Raw genomic sequence first — 19480 nt, 5'->3', positions numbered from 1 at the left:
GTACGGGAGCCAACGTAACCCAAGTTGCCAAGGGACAGCCCCGCACGGTGCTCTGGGTTGGACCAACACTTAGACAAGCACTGGCCCGGGAGGGTTAAAATAAGATGACCCTCGGGATGTGCGACTCCCAAGGGAAAAAGGCTAGGTGGCGAATGGTAAAACCAAGGTTGGGCCTTGCTGAAGGAGTTTTATTCAAAGCTAACTGTCAAGGGGTTCCCATTATAACCCAACCGCGTGAGGAACGCAAAATCCGAGAACATAACACCGATATGACAGAAACTAGGGCGGCAAGAGTGGAACAAAACACCAGGCATACGGCCGAGCCTTCCACCCTTTACCAAGTATATAGATGCATTAATTAAATAAGATATAATGTGATATCCCAACAAGTAAACATGTTCCAACAAGGAACAACATCTCCATGTTCCAACGAGGAACAAACTTCAATCTTCACCTGCGACTAACAACGCTATAAGAGGGGCTGAGCAAAGCGGTAACATAGCCAATCAACGGTTTGCTAGGACAAGGTGGGTTAGAGGCTTGGTTCAACAATATAGGAGGCATGGTAAGCAAGTGGTAGGTATCGCAGCATAGGCATAGCAAAAGAGTGAGCAATCTAGCATAGCAAAGATAGTAGTGGTTTCGAGGGTATGATCATCGTGCCTGAAATTCCGCAAGGAAGAAGAACGAGTCCATCAAGAAGACAAATGGGCGTAGACGAACGGGTCCTCACAACGTGACGTTACCGGAACCAACCCGAAGAAGCAAACACCGGAAAGAAACACACAACATAGTAAACAACCAACACATGAACATGATATGATATGCGGGATGTGGTATGCGATGCATATGCATGATGTGACAAGGAATGCATGAACCTGGCCTCAACTTGGAAAACCAAGTGTGCCACTGGAAAGATGAGATGAAATCGCTTGAAAACAATATAAAGATCACCGGAATCGGGGTTACGGTTTGGAAATGGCAAGCGATTCAAATATGATCGCGGTCTGCGATTTACAGCAAGTAGTCATCTAAATGCAATAAGATGAACATGCTAAAGCACTCAAACATGACAACAAAATACATGGAAGGGATGCATTCAAGATTCTTAACAAAAGTCTAGCATTGAGCTACGGCCAATTCATCCATTAACAGGTTCAAACAAGCATGGCAAAAATGCATATGGAAAACAGATCTCAGACTTAGTGAAATTAACACTTGTGTGGAATTTCAGACCAAGTAGCACTCTTCGGAGCAACAAAATTACATGCTACAGGATCTGAACATGGCAAAGTAAAACATGTCATGGAGCTACTCAAAAAGCTTAACAAAAGTCCCTTAGTGACCTTGAGTCAAAAGGGATCAGAAAATATACTAACAAGCATGTGAACATAGCAAAAGCATAATCAGTTTTCAGACTTAGTGAAAACTGGCGCATGCTGAAACATAACTCAAGTAGGCATGTTTATGAGCTCGATGCACTCACTACGGTGCAATTCATGGCAAGCTAGGCATACATCTATCAAGAACACACAAAATGCAAGCTAGACATGGCAAGAACATTAGCATAGCATGCACGGATCAACTACAACATCATCGGCAAAATTGCAAACAAGTTGACAATCTGCCCAGATTCACAAAGTAGCAAAAGTAGAGCTCGATTGACTCAAGCTAGGGTGCTCCATAAATGCAAACAAATACATGGATGGATAGAGCACCACAATATTAACAAAACTCCTTTACTAATCATCCTCAAAAGAGGCACGGATCACTAGGAAACAACATGGACATAAGGCATCATGAGATAAACAGATCCACGACTTAGTGAAATTACTAAGTCCCTGAAAACAGAATTACCAAGTGCCTCACTTTGCAAGCTTGCACTAGCCACCACACACATCACAAAAATACATGGGTTGCACCTCTGGAAAGATGACAAAACCCTTAACAAAACATATGAAGAGCATCAGGGCATATCATGCACACATTAATCATGGCAAAAATGACAAATAGCTAAATGGAGCAGCAGATCTGACAAATATCTCAAGTAGCCCTCTTCTAACAGCATTTCGGACATCAAGATGAACTCAAATGAAAATGATGCAATGGAATGAAATGATGTGCTCTCTGATCCGAACATTTTGATATGCTATATGCATGAATTGGAGCTACGGATGCAAAGTTGTGATGCGATGAACATGGGCACATGGATCTGAGATTCTCAGGACTTAGTGAAAATTATACCTCCGGAAAAAAGTCAAACCGGGATGAAGTGGTACGGGACGGAGGGATCCGAATCTGTACGGGGCGTTTGGATCAGGGGAGTGGTGGTTCTGGTCCATCCTCCGGGATCTCGCCGGAATGGAAGAAGACGCCGGCGAGGTGGCGAATTCCGACGACGTCCAACGACGAGGGGCGGCGCAGCGAGTGGCGGAGGAGATGGCCGGCTCGAGTCCGGTGGGGCTCGGGCAAGTGCGGCGGCGCGGGGAGGCGCAAGGCGGCGGCAGCGCAGGCGCAAGGCGGCGGCGAGGTGCGAGGCGGCGGGGCGCGGTGGCCGGCGGCGAACGGCAAAGAGGTGGGGAGGCGGCGTCCGGCGGCGGCCGAGCACGCGGGCGGCGGCGGGCGACGCACGGGCCGCGCGGGCCGGCTGCGGGCCCCGTGGGCCGGCGGCGGGGTGTGGAGGAGAGAGAGGGAGGATGGCGCTGAGGTGGCGAGCCGCGGTTGGTCGAGCGGAGCGGTGGAGCTGAGGTGGCGGGCTCCTATTGGTGGGAGTGAGGTGGCCAGCGAGATGGACACGTCAGGCGCGGCGTGGACGCGTCCGGCGGCGCGAGAGGAGGAGTTTTTAGGGTTTGCACCGCGAATTTTCGGAGGGAGACACATATTTATAGGTAGAGGGAGCTAGGAGAGTCCAAATGAGGTGCGGTTTTCGGCCACGCGATCGTGGTCGAATGATCGAGATGATGGAGAGGGTTTAGGTGGGTTTTGGGCCAAATTGGAAGGGTGTTGGGCTACAACACACACGAGGCCTTTTCGGTCCCTCGGTTAACCGTTGGAGTATCAAACGAAGTCCAAATGATACGAAACTTGACAGGCGGTCTACCGGTAGTAAACCAAGGCCGCTTGGCATGTCTCGGTCCAATCTGGAAATGTTTAATCCCCACGCACGAAAGAAAGCTAGAAATGACCACCGAAGGAGAACGAAGCGCTGGAATGCAAAACAGACAACGGGGAAAAAGCTCGAATGCATGAGATGAACACGTATGCAAATGAAATGCACATGATGACATGATATGCAATGCATGACACGCAAGCAAATGACACGCAACAACAGCGAATAACTGGACGACACCTGGCACATCGGTCTCGGGGCGTTACAACCTGTGCTTCAAAGACGAGCTTTGGTCATGGGCCCAAGGATAATTCTTCGCAGTGCCATACCAATTGACTCAAACATAGCTGGCTCCGGCCACCGCCCTCTCTTTGGAGAGGTGGTGTCTCGTGGTTGTCTCTTGTTGTCGTTTTGCCCCTTTTTCTCTTTGTGTTGAGCATGTTTTGGTGGTGTCTTGTTTGCTTGAAGTTTCCATGCAAAGACCTCTCTTTTCTTGTGTTTGAAACATGCAGTTTCTTGAGCTCACGGTACTACCGCGGCCTGCCATGGTACTACCTTTGTGTCGAGAGTACGGTACTACCGCCCCAATGCGGCAGTAATTTTTTACTGCCGCCTGGGAGAGCGGTACTACTTCTTTGGTGTCGAGAGTATGGTACTACCGCCCCAACGCGGCAGTAATTTTTTACTGCCGCCTGGGAGAGCGGTACTACTTATTTGGTGTGGTACTTCCGCCCAAACGGTAGTACCGCGATGAAGCGCGGTACTACCGCGCTGACGAGTGTGCGTGGGGGTTATGACTCGGGCAGGGGAGTTCCAACTCCCCATACCCATTCACTTTGTTCTCTCCCCGCTGCCTCTCTCTCTCGCTCAAGAACGGCGCCGGAGATCCTCGCTGGATCTCCGTCTCCGGCCACTCTCCTCGGATTCCGACCAGTGGGATCGTTCCCCACCACCTCCTCTTGCCATGGAACAAGGTTTCTCCCCAAATCCCTCTATCTTTTGGTTGTTCTTTTGCTTCTAGGTTTTTGGGGAGATGCATGTGTTCTTGAGATTTTAGGCCAAATTTATGCAAGAGTAGGATGTAGGAGAGTAGTGCTGCGTAGAAATTATACTTGATATGTTGTCCTATGGTAGATTTGATCAACCGTAGTACCGCCATGTTTTCGCGGATTTTCTCAGATTCAAAGTGATTTGGATCTACCGCCGTGCGGTACTACCGCATCTTGTATGCGGTACTACCGCAGATCCGGTACTACCGCCTATCAGGTGCGGTACTACCGCACGAGCTGTGGCACTAAAATCCTACTACCGCTCCAAGCCCCGGTACTACCGTGCCCTCACACGGTACTACCGCGGCTAGGAGCGGTACTAAAATTTTAGTACCGCACGACCTGGTCGTACTACCGTTGTTGTCCAGTCTTTCTCGTGGCAATTACCACGTATGCTTTCTATTTGTTTCTCTTGTCTTGCTAAGGTCTTTGCATTGATTCTTCTCACTCTTTGTGTGTGCTTCTCTTGTATCTTAGGTGGTGGCTCTCGCCGTTCCAATCCCAGTCGTGACACTGGCTCCAAGCGACTGCGTAATCAAGATGAAGCACCAGAGGGCTCCAGTGCCCCCAAGCACAATGTCAAGACCTCAGCTAGCAAGTACAAGGAACCCGCTAAGGGCATGGACGAGATTCCCCTCGCTGAGTTTATCCCTCGCAGACAAATCAACCCATATGTGAATGCTCATGCTACCTTCAGAGGAAATGACTTGTTTTGGACCAAGCAGCAGGCTCTCATTTATCTGGATGTGATCAAGGCCAAGCAAAATACCTACATGGATGTCAAGTGGATTGACATGAATCACATGAGGAAGGACAAGTTTCGTGAGTACTTTGGAGAGGCTTTGGATTTGGTGGAGCAGTTTGGTATTGAACATGTGATCTCTTTCCACCTGGACTATGACCCTGAGCTTATCTGTCAGTTCTTTGCCTCTGTTCACTTTCACCCTGGGGAGGAGTGGAGGATGACTTGGATGTCCAATGGTCGTCAGTTGACTGCTACCTGGAAGGAGTTCATGGATCTACTACATGTTCCTGATGACGGGCTCACCACACCCGTTGGTGTTCGCCCCCATGCCAATCCTGAGTCCTCTAGCAAGAACAAGATCCAGCAGTACTATGTTGAGAAGGTGCTTCCCAGTGGCAAGTCGACGTGGGTGCTGAATCCATTTCTGGATATCATGTATCGCATCTTCCGCAACTCTCTGTTTCCTCGCATTGGCGACAAGGACAAGGTTCATGCCTATCTGGTGGATATGATGCTCCTGTGTGAGGAGGCACGTGTGTCTCAGACTCAACCACTTGATGTATCACACATCATGTGGTGTGAGCTTCGGTTCGCGGTGTTCAACCGCAAGGTACCTATATATGGACCATACCTGTTTCTGTTGATCTCCAAGACTTGGGAGAAGCTGTTCCCTGGTGATGAGTTCCTTGCTCCGGACTGGATTCGGCATGAGTCCATCAGTCTCTGTGTGAAGCCCAAGTGCGCCAACACCACTACTCGTGCTGAGGCGTCTGCTGCTAGGAGGGTTGTTGATGAGGAGGAGGCTGGAGCAGAGGATGTTGCTGAGGACCGTGGTGCTGGGCATACCCGTCGTTCCTCTGAGCCCTCGTGGGCCAAGAAGCTGAAGGACAAGATGAAGACTCTGTTCATATTGCAGGTAAAGGGGTAGTACAGGACTCACGTTGCCTCCAAGGAGGTTCGCCGCTGTGACAAGAGGATCATGAAGGTCTTTGGTGAGGCAGAATCTAGCGGGTCAGAGAGGCACATCACTCTGGAGCCCAAATGGATGGCGAAGCAAGGCTACAAGTGGACTGATTCTGAGGAGGACATCGAGGAGACTGTTCCCGCCGCCGAGTCTGACGCGGAGCGTTGGGATGATTACTTTGTCTGAGCCACCCCTTGTGTGTAGGTGTCCTCTCTGCCTTTTTGGCGTCTCGATGCCAAAGGGGGAGAGAGTGTAGGGATTTGCGTGCTTGCGAGTCGTGTGTCGTGTTCGATGTGTTTGCTTTCTCGTTTGAACCTCGTTTGCTTTGGTTTGGTTTGCGGTATTGAGACTTATCCTTCATATGGTGTAAGACATATGCACTCTATCTTATCTTAGTGAGCTTTTGACATTTTGTGCTACTTATGTTATGCTCTTGTTTAATGTTAGCCTTACTATTGCAAGATATGCCTTGTCTCTAAAATATAGGGGGAGTGTTGATCCTAGTTTGTGTGATGTGCAGTCCAAAGCATCCATCTAGATTGCACACATCTAGGGGGAGCCCGTCTATATTTTAGAGAGGAGGGGTTTGCGTTTGCTCAATATCATTTCCCTTTGTGCAAATCTTGTATTGTCATCAATCCACCAAAAAGGGGGAGATTGTAAGGGCATATTTATTCCTAAGGTGCTTTGGTGATTGATGATAATGCTTTTGCGGACTAATCGTGTGCCTTGAGTTTCTCAGACGTTTCATCACTAGGCACAAGACGGTTTTGTGCCCCTCGAAGACCATTGAAGACGGCATTTTTCTATGTTTCTTTTTGGTGGATTTGAGTCGTAGGGAAGCCGTACTATTAAGAGGGAGTCCGCGTCGGAAAGGTTCGGGTGGAATCATCACGTACATGTTTTCTTCCTTGTCTCGACCTTTCCCCTACACTTTGGAGCATCCTCCGTTTATCCTCTATGCAATTGTCCTGGCTGCTGATATTGGGCTTGCGGTAGTACTGCTCCCTGGAGTGGTAGTACCGCAGGCACCTGCGGTAGTACCGTACCTCGGCACGGTAGTACCACAAGAGCCCACGGTAGTACTGCTCCTCTGGAGCCGTAGTATCGTGGCCACCAGGCCAAGTGCCGCTGCATCGTGGTAGTAGGGGCGGATGTAATTTTTAACATCCGTGCCTCCGCGGTAGTACCGCACTTCGTGCGTGGTAGTACTGCGCGCGGCCTGGTTCAGCTGCCATGCGTTATTACCGCTCCTGAGCGGTAGTACCATGTCAGATTTTTGCATCATTTGTTTTCCAGCGGAAGTAGGCACAGATGTATTTTTATTCATCCGCGCCCTTCCGAGGCTAGAACTTTCCTGCCTTGCGGTAGTACCGCAAGGGGGAGCGGTAGTACCGCGCTTACGGAAGTACCGTTCTTTGCCTCCGTGCTTCGGGCTTGTTCTAGTTCCTGCCGTTGCTGCGGTAGTACCGTGGTCCCTCACGGTAGTACCGCATGGCCTTGCGGTAGTACCGCTTGTCAGGGGCGGTAGTACCGCAAGTCGCGGGCTGGTTAGGTGGATAACGGTTGGATTTTGTCCACAACTATAAAAGGGGCGTCTTCTACCTCTAGTTGACTACCTCTTCCACCCATAAGCTCCATTGTTGCTCTAAGATCCATTTTCGCCCGATCTCACTCCCTAGCCAATCAAACTTGTTGATTTGCTCGGGAGTGGTTGAGAAGGCCCCGATCTACACTTCCACCAAGAGAAATTTGATTCCCCCACTAATCCCTTGCGGATCTTGTTACTCTTGGGTGTTTGAGTACCCTAGACAGTTGAGGTCACTGCGGAGCCATAGTCCTTTGTGGTGAAGCTTCATGGTGTCGTTGGGAGCCTCCAATTAAGTTGTGGAGATTGCCCCAACCTTGTTTGTAAAGGTTCGGTCGCCGCCTCCAAGGGCACCAATAGTGGAATCACGGCATCTCGCATTGTGTGAGGGCGTGAGGAGAATATGGTGGCCCTAGTGGATTCTTGGGGAGCATTGTGCCTCCACACCGCTCCAACGAAGACGTACTTCCCCTCAAAGGGAAGGAACTTCGGTAACACATCCTCGTCTTCACCGGCTCCACTCTTGTTTATCTCGCGCCTTTACTTGTGCAAGCTTATTTGTGCTATATCTCTTGCTTGCGTGCATGCTTATTGTTGTTGCATCATATAGGTTGCTCACCTAGTTGCATATCTAGACAACCTACTTTGATGCAAAGTTTAAATTGGTAAAGAAGAGCTAAAAATTGTTAGTTGCCTATTCACCCCCCCCCCCTCTAGTCAACTATATCGATCCTTTCAAACCCTAGTCAATTCAGTCTCACCGATGGGATATCGGTCTCACCGAGATGGGCTTACAAACTCTCTATTGCCTATTGCAATAATTTCGGTCCCACCGAAATATGCAATCGGTCTCACCGAGTTTTCTTGGTCAACTCTCTGTTTCACTTATTACCCAAATCGGTCCCACCGAGTTTGTGTAATCGGTCAAACCGAGATGACGCTTTACCCTGACCCTAGCACATCGGTCCTACCGAGTTGATCATATCGGTCCCACCGAAATGCCTAACGGTCACATTATGAACTAAATCGGTCTGACCGAGTTTTCTGATTCGGTCCCACCGAGTTTGGTAAATTGTGTGTAACAGTTAGATTTTGTGTGGAGGCTATATATGGGTTTAGAACATGCCTACACTTCCAACATACATTTTCTGAGAGAGAACCACCTACACTTGTGTTGAGGTCAAGATATTCCATTCCAACCACATAAATCTTGATCTCTAGCCTTCCCCAAGTTGCTTTCCACACTCAAATCATCTTTCCACCAAATCCAATCCTATGAGAGAGAGTTGAGTGTTGGGGAGACTATCATTTGAAGCACAAGAGCAAGAAGTTCATCATCAACACACCGTCTATTACCTTTTGGAGAGTGGTGTCTCCTAGATTGGTTAGGTGTCACTTGGGAGCCTCCATCAATATTGTGGAGTTGAACCTAGGAGTTTGTACATGTAAGGAGATCGCCTACTTCGTGAAGATCTACCCTAGTGTGGCAAGTCCTTCGTGGGCGATGGCCATGGTGGGATAGACAAGGTTGCTTCTTCGTGGACCCTTCGTGGGTGGAGCCCTCCGTGGACTCGCGCAATCGTTATCCTTCGTGTGTTGAAGTCTCCATCAACGTGAATGTACGATAGCACCACCTATCGGAACCACACCAAAAATCTCTGTGTCTCCAATTGCGTTTGCACACTCCAATCCCATCCCTTTACATTCTTGCAAATTGCATGCTTTACTTTCCGCTGCTCATATACTCTTATCATGCTTGCTTGATATGTATTGTGAATTGTGAAACATGTGCTAAAACTCCACTTCAACTTGAAGAAAGTAAAAACTGCCACTTCTCTTGCTAAGAGTCTATTCACCCCCCTCTAGACACCTCTTCTCGATCCTTTCACCGAGGCCTAGCATCGGGTTTTTTCGCTCTCTCGCCGGTCGTTTTGATCGGTGTTTTCTTTTTGGTTTTCCGATCTCTGCTTGATCGTTTTACGTCGCTCGCCACCGCCATCGACACCCCGCGCCTCTACTCCAACACCGGCGCGACCGGCCGGCTACTTGACCGACCAGGCGGCCTCGAGCGACAGGCGGCCCCTCAAGGCCGTCGTCCGCGCGCCGGCCGTCACCGCCCTGCTCCGACCGGGACAACTACATCGCCTATACCCGGCGGCCTCGCGCCATGCAGCGGCCAATCATAGCCGCCGCTCGCGCATCGGCCCGCCATTTGATCCACGCCACCCGCCTCCGCCGCGTTTGCATGGCAGCCCTGCGGGTTGCCTCGCCGGCCTCGTCCCCAGCTGCATCAGGCCCGTGGCTGCCTTGAGCTTGGGCGCCGCTGCTCCGTTGGTCGCTCGGGTCTCGCTGCCTAGGCGCCAGCGCTGCTTTGGTGGCCCGGGTGTCGGTGCTGACGCGCTCGTTCGCACGTCGTCCCACGCCGTCCATCGTCATCGGTTTTATTTCGGACCCCGCCGCCACCCCGTCTCCATCGAGCAGCAACCCCGACCTCGCGCGCGATCAGATTGATCACCCGCCCACCGCCGCGATCTGCCTCATCTATGCCTTGCGACCGACCTGGCCCGTCGGTTGCATGCGCCTCCGCAGGCCCTGTGAAGACTGTCCCGAGTTTAGCACGCCCCTCTACCGATCGAGCAATGGGCTGCCGCTGTGTCGCCCCGTCGGGCCGCAGCGTCGCCGCCCCGTGGTTCCTCTCCCGGCTGCACCGACCCGCGTCACCGCTGCGTCGCCCCTTCAGGCCGCAGTGCCACGGCTCGCGGTCCACCGCCTCCCCGAGGCCGTCCGCTCCAAGTCGTCCCCGTGGTAGCACGGACCCTCGCGCCGCCGCTGCGTCGCCCCGACGGGCCGTAGCGAGCGTGGCATGCGGTCCACGCCGCCGTCCCGAGGCCGTCCCCGCGGTTGCAGTGACCCGCACTAATCCGCCGCGCCGCCCCTTCGGGCTGTCGCGCCGCAGCCCACGGTCCGTGCCGCCACCCTGAGGTCTTCTTGTCATCGCCCCAACCTGCCCGCCGCCGCTGCGTCACCCCTTCGGGTCGTAGCGCGGCGGCCGGCGGTCCACTTCGTCATCCCCGCGCGTCAACTTCCCGTGGTATGCACTGTGCCGCCTCCCTTGGCGTGAGAACGCCACCGTCTGCGCCGGTCTTTGTCATGTTGTCGGGTTCTTCGCCTACTTCGAGCACCGCCGCCGCCGCCGCTCTTCTTTGGCCGCCGCCGCCGCTACCCACGTAGCCGCCGCCCGTCCACCTCCTTCATCTTCGTCCAGCACCAGCCCGTCCCCAGCGTCACCGTCATCTACCCCGAGCACTTCGTCTACTCTGACAACTGCGGGTGACTTCATCCCCGCGCCGATGGACGCCGCAACCGTCGTTGAGTCCTTCTCTGCTGGCCTCATACTTCTTCGACATGGCGTACAGCTCGTGCAGGTCCCAGTCTACGCATGCCCGGTGCTGGCAACACTGTCGCGTGCTTTCGTCCATGACATGTCCCCGGGCCTGGCAAGCCTGGTGCGGCGCTTCGTCAACTTCGTCTTCGTCTATCTACATATGCCCGGTGCTGGCAACACCGACGCGTGCCTTCGTCTACGTTATGTCCCCGGGGTTGGCAACCCCGGCGCGATGCGTCGTCAACAACATCTCCTTTCCGGCGCACCACTACTTCGACACCACTGCGCCCATACTAACTAGGCACCCCCTTGCGCCCGCGGCTCCACAACAACATCCTCGACACCGGCTCCCTGACTCGACATCGACCACGACATTCTTTGCACGGCTACCTCGACCACGGCTACACCACCCTCCGCTCTCGGCTGCTGCTACCTCTTGAGCACTGCGTTGGATTTCCTTGAAGAGGAAAGGGTGATGCAGTAGAGTAGAGTAAGTATTTCCCTCAGTTTTTGAGAACCAAGGTATCAATCCAGTAGGAGGCTATGCGCAAGTCCCTCGTACCTACACAAAACAAATAGATCAACGCAACCAACGCGATTAAGGGTTGTCAAGCCCTTCACAGTCACTTACGAGAGTGAGATCTGATAGAGATGATAGATAATATTTTTGGTATTTTTGATATAAAGATGCAAAGTAAAATAAAAGGGAAAGTAAAAAAAGCAAAGCAATAATAAAGTGATTGGAGATTGATATGATGAGAATAGACCCGGGGGCCATAGATTTCACTAGTGGCTTCTCTCAAGAGCATAAGTATTTCTACGGTGGGTGAACAAATTACTGTTGAGAAATTGACACAATTGAGCATAGTTATGAGAATATCTAGGTATGATCATGTATATAGGCATCACGCCCGACACAAGTAGACCGACTCCTGCCTGCATCTACTACTATTACTCCACTCATCGACCGCTATCCAGCATGCATCTAGAGTATTAAGTTCAAGAAAACGGAGTAACGCCTTAAGCAAGATGACATGATGTAGAGGAATAAATTCATGCAATATGATAAATACCCCATCTTGTTATCCTCGATGGCAACAATACAATACGTGCCTTGGTGCCCCTACTGTCACTGGGAAAGGACACCGCAAGATTGAACCCAAAGCTAAGCACTTCTCCCATTGCAAGAAAAACCAATCTAGTAGGCCAAACCAAACTGATAATTCGAAGAGACTTGCAAAGATAACCAATCATACATAAAAGAATTCAGAGAAGATTCAAATATTGCTCATAGATAATCTTGATCATAAACCCACAATTCATCGGTATCAACAAACACACCGCAAAAAGAAGATTACATCGAATAGATCTCCACGAGAGAGGGGGAGAACATTGTATTGAGATCCAAAAAGAGAGAAGAAGCCATCTAGCTACTAACTATGGACCCGAAGGTCTGAGGTAAACTACTCACACTTCATCGAAGGGGCTATGGTGATGATGTAGAAGCCCTCCGTGGTGGATTCTCCGGCGGAGCTCCGGAACAGGCCCCAAGATGGGATCTCGTGGGTACAGAAGGTTGCGGCGGTGGAATTAGGTTTTGGCTCCGTATCTGATCGTTTGGGGGTGCGTAGGTATTTATAGGAGGAAGGAGCACGTTGGTGGAGCTTCGAGGGGCCCACGAGGCAGGGGGCATGCCCTAGGGGGGCGCCCTCCACCCTCGTGACCGCCTCTCTTCTTTCTTGACGGAGGGTCCAAGTCTCCTGGATCATATTTGTTGAGAAAATCACGTTCGACTCCGTTTGATATTCCGTTTCTTCGAAACACTGAAATAGGCAAAAAACAACAATTCTGGGCTGGGCCTCCGGTTAATAGGTTAGTCCCAAAAGTAATATAAAAGTGGAAAATAAAGCCCAATATGGTCCAAAACAGTAGATAATATAGCATGGAGCAATCAAAAATTATAGATACGTTGGAGACGTATCAGGCATCCCCAAGCTTAATTTCTGCTCGTCCTCGAGTAGGTAAATGATAAAAAGAGAATTTTTGATGCAGAGTGCTACTTGGCATAATTTCAATGTAACTCTTCTTAATTGTGGTATGAATATTCAGATCCGAAAGATTCAAGACAAAAGTTCATATTGACATAATAATACTTCAAGCATACTAACAAAGCAATTATGTCTTCTCAAAATAACATGGCCAAAGAAAGTTATCCCTACAGAATCATATAGTTTGGCTATGCTCTATCTTCACCACACAAAGTATTTAAATCATGCACAACCCCGATGATAAGCCAAGCAATTGTTTCATACTTTTGACATTTCCAAAACTTTTTCAATCTTCACGCAATATATGAGCCTGAGCCATGGATATAGCACTATATGTGGAATAGAATGGTGGTTGTGGAGAAGACAAAAAGAGGGGAAGATAGTCTCACATCAACTAGGCGTACCAACGGGCTATGGAGATGCCCATCAATAGATATCAATGTGAGTGAGTAGGGATTGCCATGCAACGGATGCACTAGAGCTATAAGTATATGAAAGCTCATCAAAAGAAACTAAGTGGGTGTGCATCCAACTCGCTTGCTCACAAAGACCTAGGGCATTTTGAGGAAGCCCATCATTGGAATATACAAGCCAAGTTCTATAATGTAAAATTCCCACTAGTATATGAAAGTGACAAAATGAGAGACTCTCTATCATAAAGATCATGGTGCTACTTTGAAGCACAAGTGTGGTAAAAGGATAGTAACATTGTCCCTTCTCTCTTTTTCTCTCATTTTTTTTATTTGAGCCTTTTTCTTTGTTTTATGGCCTCTTTTTTTTCTTTCCCTTTTTTTTATTTTTCATCCGGCGTCTCATCCCGACTTATGGGGGAATCATAGTCTCCATCATCCTTTCCTCACTTGGGACAATGCTCTAAAAATGATGATCATCACACTTTTATTTTTCTTACAACTCAACAATTACAACTCGATACTTAGAACAAAATATGACTATATGAATGCCTCCGGCGGTGTACCGGGATATGCAATGAATCAAGAGTGACATGTATGAAAGAATTATGAACGGTGGCTTTGCCACAAATACGATGTCAACTAAATGATCATGCTAGCAATATGACAATGATGGAGCGTGTCATAATAAACGGGATGGTGGAAAATTGCATGGCAATATATCTCGGAATGGCTATGTAAATGCCATGATAGGTAGGTATGGTGGCTGTTTTGAGGAAGATATATGGTGGGTTTATGATACCGGCGAAAAGTGTGCGGTATTAGAGAGGCTAGCAATGGTGGAAGGATAGGAAAAATGCGTATAATCCATGGACTCAACATTAGTCATGAAGAACTCATATAGTTACTGCAAAAATCTAGAAGTTATCAAAGCAAAGTATTACGCGCATGATCCTAGGGGGATAGATTGGTAGGAAAAGACCATCGCTCGTCCCCGACCGCCACTCATAAGGAAGACAATCAATAAATAAATCATGCCCCAACTTCATCACATAACGGTTCACCATACGTGCATGCTACGGGAATCACAAACTTTAACACAAGTATTTCTCAAATTCACAACTACTCAACTAGCATGACTCTAATATTACCATCTTCATATCTCAAAACAATTATCAAGCATCAAACTTTTCTTAGTATTCAACGCACTCAAAAGAAAGTTTTACAAATCTTGAATACCAAGCATATTATTATTATTAAGCAAATTGCCATGCTATTTAAGACTCTCAAAATAATCTAAGTGGAGCATGAGAGATCAATAGTTTCTATAAAACAAATCCACCACCGTGCTCTAAAAGATATAAGTGAAGCACTAGAGCAAAACTATAAAGCTCAAAAGATATAAGTGAAGCACATAGAGCAAAACTATAAAGCACAAAAGATATAAGTGAAGCACATAGAGTATTCTAACAAATTCCAATTCATGTATGGATCTCTCAAAAGGTGTGTACAGCAAGGATGATTGTGGTAAACTAAAAATCAAAGACTCAAATCATACAAGACGCTCCAAGCAAAACACATATCATGTGGTGAATAAAAATATAGCTCCGAGTAAAGTTACCGATGGAAATAGACGAAAGAGGGGATGCCTTCCAGGGCATCCCCAAGCTTTGACTTTTTGGTGTCCTTGGATTATCTTGGGGGTGCCATGGGCATCCCCAATCTTAGGCTCTTGCCACTCCTTGTTCCATAATCCATCAAATAATTTCACCCAAAACTTGAAAACTTCACAACACAAAACTCAACAGAAATCTCGTGAGCTCCATTAGCGAAAGAAAACAAAAGACCATTTCAAGGTACTGTAATGAACTCATTCTTTATTTATATTGGTGTTAAACCTACTGTATTCCAACTTCTCTATGGATTATAAACTATTTTACTAGCCATAGATTCATCAAAATAAGCAAACAACACATGAGAAACAGAATCTGTCAAAAACAGAACAGTCTGCAGTAATCTGTAAATAACGCAAACTTCTGGAACTACAAAAAATCAGCCAAACTAGGAAGACCTAGGAAATTTTTTTATTGACCAGAAGCAATTGAAATCACTATTTTATCACGTTCTGGTGCATCATCCTTTCCTTTTCAGGGAAAACCAACGCAGTGCTAAAAGAGGTAGCAGTGCACAACCTTCACCTGCATTAAGTTATGGAAATTCCTACAAAGTGACCCGCTGAGTTCCATAGAAAACACATTCGGAGATTGTTTTTTCCGATATGTCCATAAATTTGATGATGAGGAAGGCACGCAAAAATAAAGTGAATTTTAGTAGAATGCAAGTTCGACAAAAGATGTCGTGACCTATTGAATTCTGTATAGAACACGTTAAGGGTTTGTTTTCTTCGATGGTCCATAAGATTTGAAGAGGGCGAATGCACGCAAAATAAAGTGAATTTTAGTACGATGCAATTTCGGTAGAAGATATCATGGCATATTGAATTTCATAGACAACATGTTCTAGAATTTGGTATCTTTGATGATGAATAAGATTTGAAGATGGTGAAGGCACGTGAAACAAAGTGATTTTTAGTATGATGCAAGTTTTGCGAGAGATGTACATTTTGTGGCTCGTCGCGGACTATTGATGAGCTAGCTACTTGGATGGTATTGCCAAAAGGCACGCCGCAACACACAAGCATCTCGTGCATTTCGGTTATGGAAATTCTAGAGCGTGACATGTCGAATTTTGTATGAAACACATTCCAAGATTGGCTTTTTTATGTTTCCATAAAATTTGAAGAGAAGGCACACAAGTAAAAGTCAATTTTAGTAGAATACATGTTCTACAGAAGATGTCGTGACCTATTGAATTTCGTAGAAAACACATTTTGGTGTTTGGTTTCTTCGATGATCCATAAGATTTTAAGAGGGTGAAGGCACACAAAATAAACTGAATTTTAGTACAATGCAAGTTCGGCAGAAGATGGCGTGACGTATTGAAATTCATAGGTAGCATGTTCTGGAGTTTGGTTTCTTCGACGATCCATAAGATTTAAAGATGGTTAAGGCACGCAAAATAAAGTGAATTTTAGTACGATGAAATTTTGCAGGAGATGTACATTTTTTGGCTGGTCGCGGACTATTGAAGGGCTAGCTACTTGGATGGTTTGCCAAAAGGTACAAGGCAACACACAAGCATATCATGCATTTCAGTTATGGAAAATTCTAGTGTGTGACCTGTTGTATTCCGTAGAAAACACGTTTTGAGATATATTTTGTACGTGTCCATAAGATTTGAAGAGGGTGAAGGAACACATAAAAAGGGTGAATTTTAGTAGAATGCAAGTTCGGCAGAAGATGTCATGACGTATTGAACTTCGTAGGCATTATGTTCTGGAGTTTGGTTTCTTGGATGATCCATAAGATTTGAAGATGATGAACGCACACAAAATAAAGTGAATTTAGTACGATGCAAGTTTTGTAGGAGATGTACATTTTGTGGCTCGTTGCGTACTATTGATGGATGAACTACCTGGATGGTATTGCCAAAAGGCACAAGGCAACACACAAGCATATCGTGCATTTCAGCTATGGAAAATTCTACAGTATGACCTGTTGAATTCCGTAGAGAACATGTTTTGAGATAATTTTTTATGTGCCATAAAATTTGAATAGGGTGAAGGCACACAAAATAAAATTCAATTTTAGTAGAATGCAAGTTTGGCAGACAATGTCGTGACATATTGAACTTCAGCAAAATGTTCTAGAGTTTGGTTTCTTCCATGATCCATAATATTTGAAGATGTTGAAGGCACACAAAAAAAGTGAATTTTAGTATGATGCAAGTTTTGCAGGAGATGTACATTTTGTGGCTCGTCGCGGGCTATTGACAGGCTAGCTACTTGGATGGTATTGCCAAAAGGCACAAGGCAACACACAAGCATATCAAGCATTTCAGTTATGGAAAATTCTAGAGTGTGACATGTTGAATTCCGTAGAAAACATGTTTCGAGATTGTTTTTTTTATGTGCCCATACAAATTGAAGTGGGTGAAGGCACGCAAAAGAAAAGTCAATTTTAGTAGAATGCAAGTTCTGCAGAAGATGTCTTGACCTATAGAATTTTGTAGAGAATACATTTTGTAGTTTGGTTTCTCCGATGATCCATAAGATTTGAAGAGGGTGAAAGAACGCAAAATAAAATGAATTCAGTAGAATGCAAGTTCTACAGAAGATGTCATGACCTATTAAATTTTGTAGAAAACACGTTCTAGAGTTTGGTTTCTTCTATGATCCATGAGATATGAAGATGGTGTGATGCAAGGTTTGCATGAGCTGTACATTTTGTGGCTTGTCGCGGACTATTGACGGACTATCTACTTGGATGTTACTGCCAAAAGGAAGACGATGGTGCATTCAGATGTGGGAAAATTGTATTCCCTCCGTTCATTTTTATAAGTCGTTTCAGACAAGTGAAATTGAGTTGGTTTGCACACTGTCTGAAACATCTACAAAGCCTTATAAAAGTTAATAGAGGGAGTAGAAATAATACCGTGTCGGCGCGCTCATAGCTCTTCACCGTACAATGTACAAGGGGCCAACGTATTATAAAATTTAGGAAACATGTTCCGGATATTTTTCTTCTTCGATGCTCCATAAATTTTAAAGATGTTGAAAGCACACAATATAATGTGAATTTTTCGTGGGTTCATACATTTTTAAGTGTTGCACTCCTTTCGGTGGTTTAAATTTTTTTTCGAACCTGATGTATGTAGACACGTTTTAGTGTGTTTGTTCACTAATTTTTTGGTCTGTATGTAGTTCCTACCAAAATATTCAAAACATCTTATAACGTCGTGACATATTAGTTTACAAAGGGAGTACTTGTGAACTGAGGAAGTAGTCCATAGATCTACATAGTGCATTTTTTGGTTCTATATATCTTTGTACCAACCCATGGGCCCGCATGTCACTGCTATGACGATGATGAGCAGATCACCGACTCTTCTTCACTCTCGTGCGTGGCCACAACATTTTCAGCATACCGTTTTCAGGCCCACGCACGGGGCTTCAACCTCCGCCTCACATGGTGGCACGTGTGGAGCTCCTATTCGCTCAAGTCAACCACGGCGCACTCCACCCGCCGATACTCTCCTTCCGAGAGCACGTTTCTGTGAGACCCGAACATTCTTCTCAAAAATCCTGAAATTTCTGCGCCTTCAATTCAGTCTCCCGTGGCCGGCTACGTGTGTACCGGTATCTTCGAAATCTCGCCCGCCTCGAGGAGCGGGCATGTGCCGGTAGCATCTTTCGAACGTGCGATGGTTTGTACGCACCGGCAAAGTCCTGTGGCCATAACGAGCAAACCGTACGCAGACATATATCTCCCGGATGGAGATCCGCCGACGTAGGTGGGCATCCGGAACGGGACAGCCGACCGGTCACGCCTCCGCGGCCGCTCATGCGTGCGTCGGGGGAGGGGGCGATGGGTCGTGGCGGCACGGCGAGACGGACGCCTGTGAGCCGCGCGCGTGGCGTGCGTGCGTGCGTGCGGCGCGGGCGTTGCCGGACCCCGGCCGGCGGGGACAGGGAACTGACCGGCCCGACCGCGACCTGCGTCGTCGTCTCCTGCCAATATGATATCGTCGGAGTAGTATTGGGCCTACTATTGTATATCCGCACGAGGGTGGAGCTGCTCGGCGACGGCGACCTCGGGCGGTGTGGCCGTACGCTGACGAGCAGCACTGGTCGCCGTCCGCTCCGTTGCATCAAAAGAGTTTGGTGAAGTTTGACGCGCACAAGCGCTACCTCCTATGGTATGGCTTATTGATTATGGCCTTTGTGCCTCGCCTTGGGAAAGTTGGAAAACACAACGAAAACGTCTTCTTCCATTGAAGATACATCGTCTCAAGGCCTGAAATAAGTACTGAAAAATATGAGTATTGGTGTTAAGTGATGGGCTGATGATATTGCTGTCCTTCTAACTATTCCTCCTAACTATACAACCACAGATTGGTTTGCTTCACAGCCTTAGTTATAAGATAAAATTATTGCTCCAACTGAGCATCACATTCACATCAGCTTTTTATACACCTTAACATGTAGCCGAACCCCGCAAAAAAAAAACGCGTACAAGGGGGCAAAGTAGTTTTATTTTTTTTTCATACAAGGAGGAGTCAAA

Source organism: Triticum dicoccoides, chromosome 2A, assembly GCF_002162155.2.
Source record: "Triticum dicoccoides isolate Atlit2015 ecotype Zavitan chromosome 2A, WEW_v2.0, whole genome shotgun sequence".
In the NCBI taxonomy this organism is placed as follows: Eukaryota; Viridiplantae; Streptophyta; class Magnoliopsida; order Poales; family Poaceae; genus Triticum; species Triticum dicoccoides.
The sequence above is the reverse complement of the archived record's forward strand: the minus strand, read 5'-3'. Positions refer to the sequence as shown.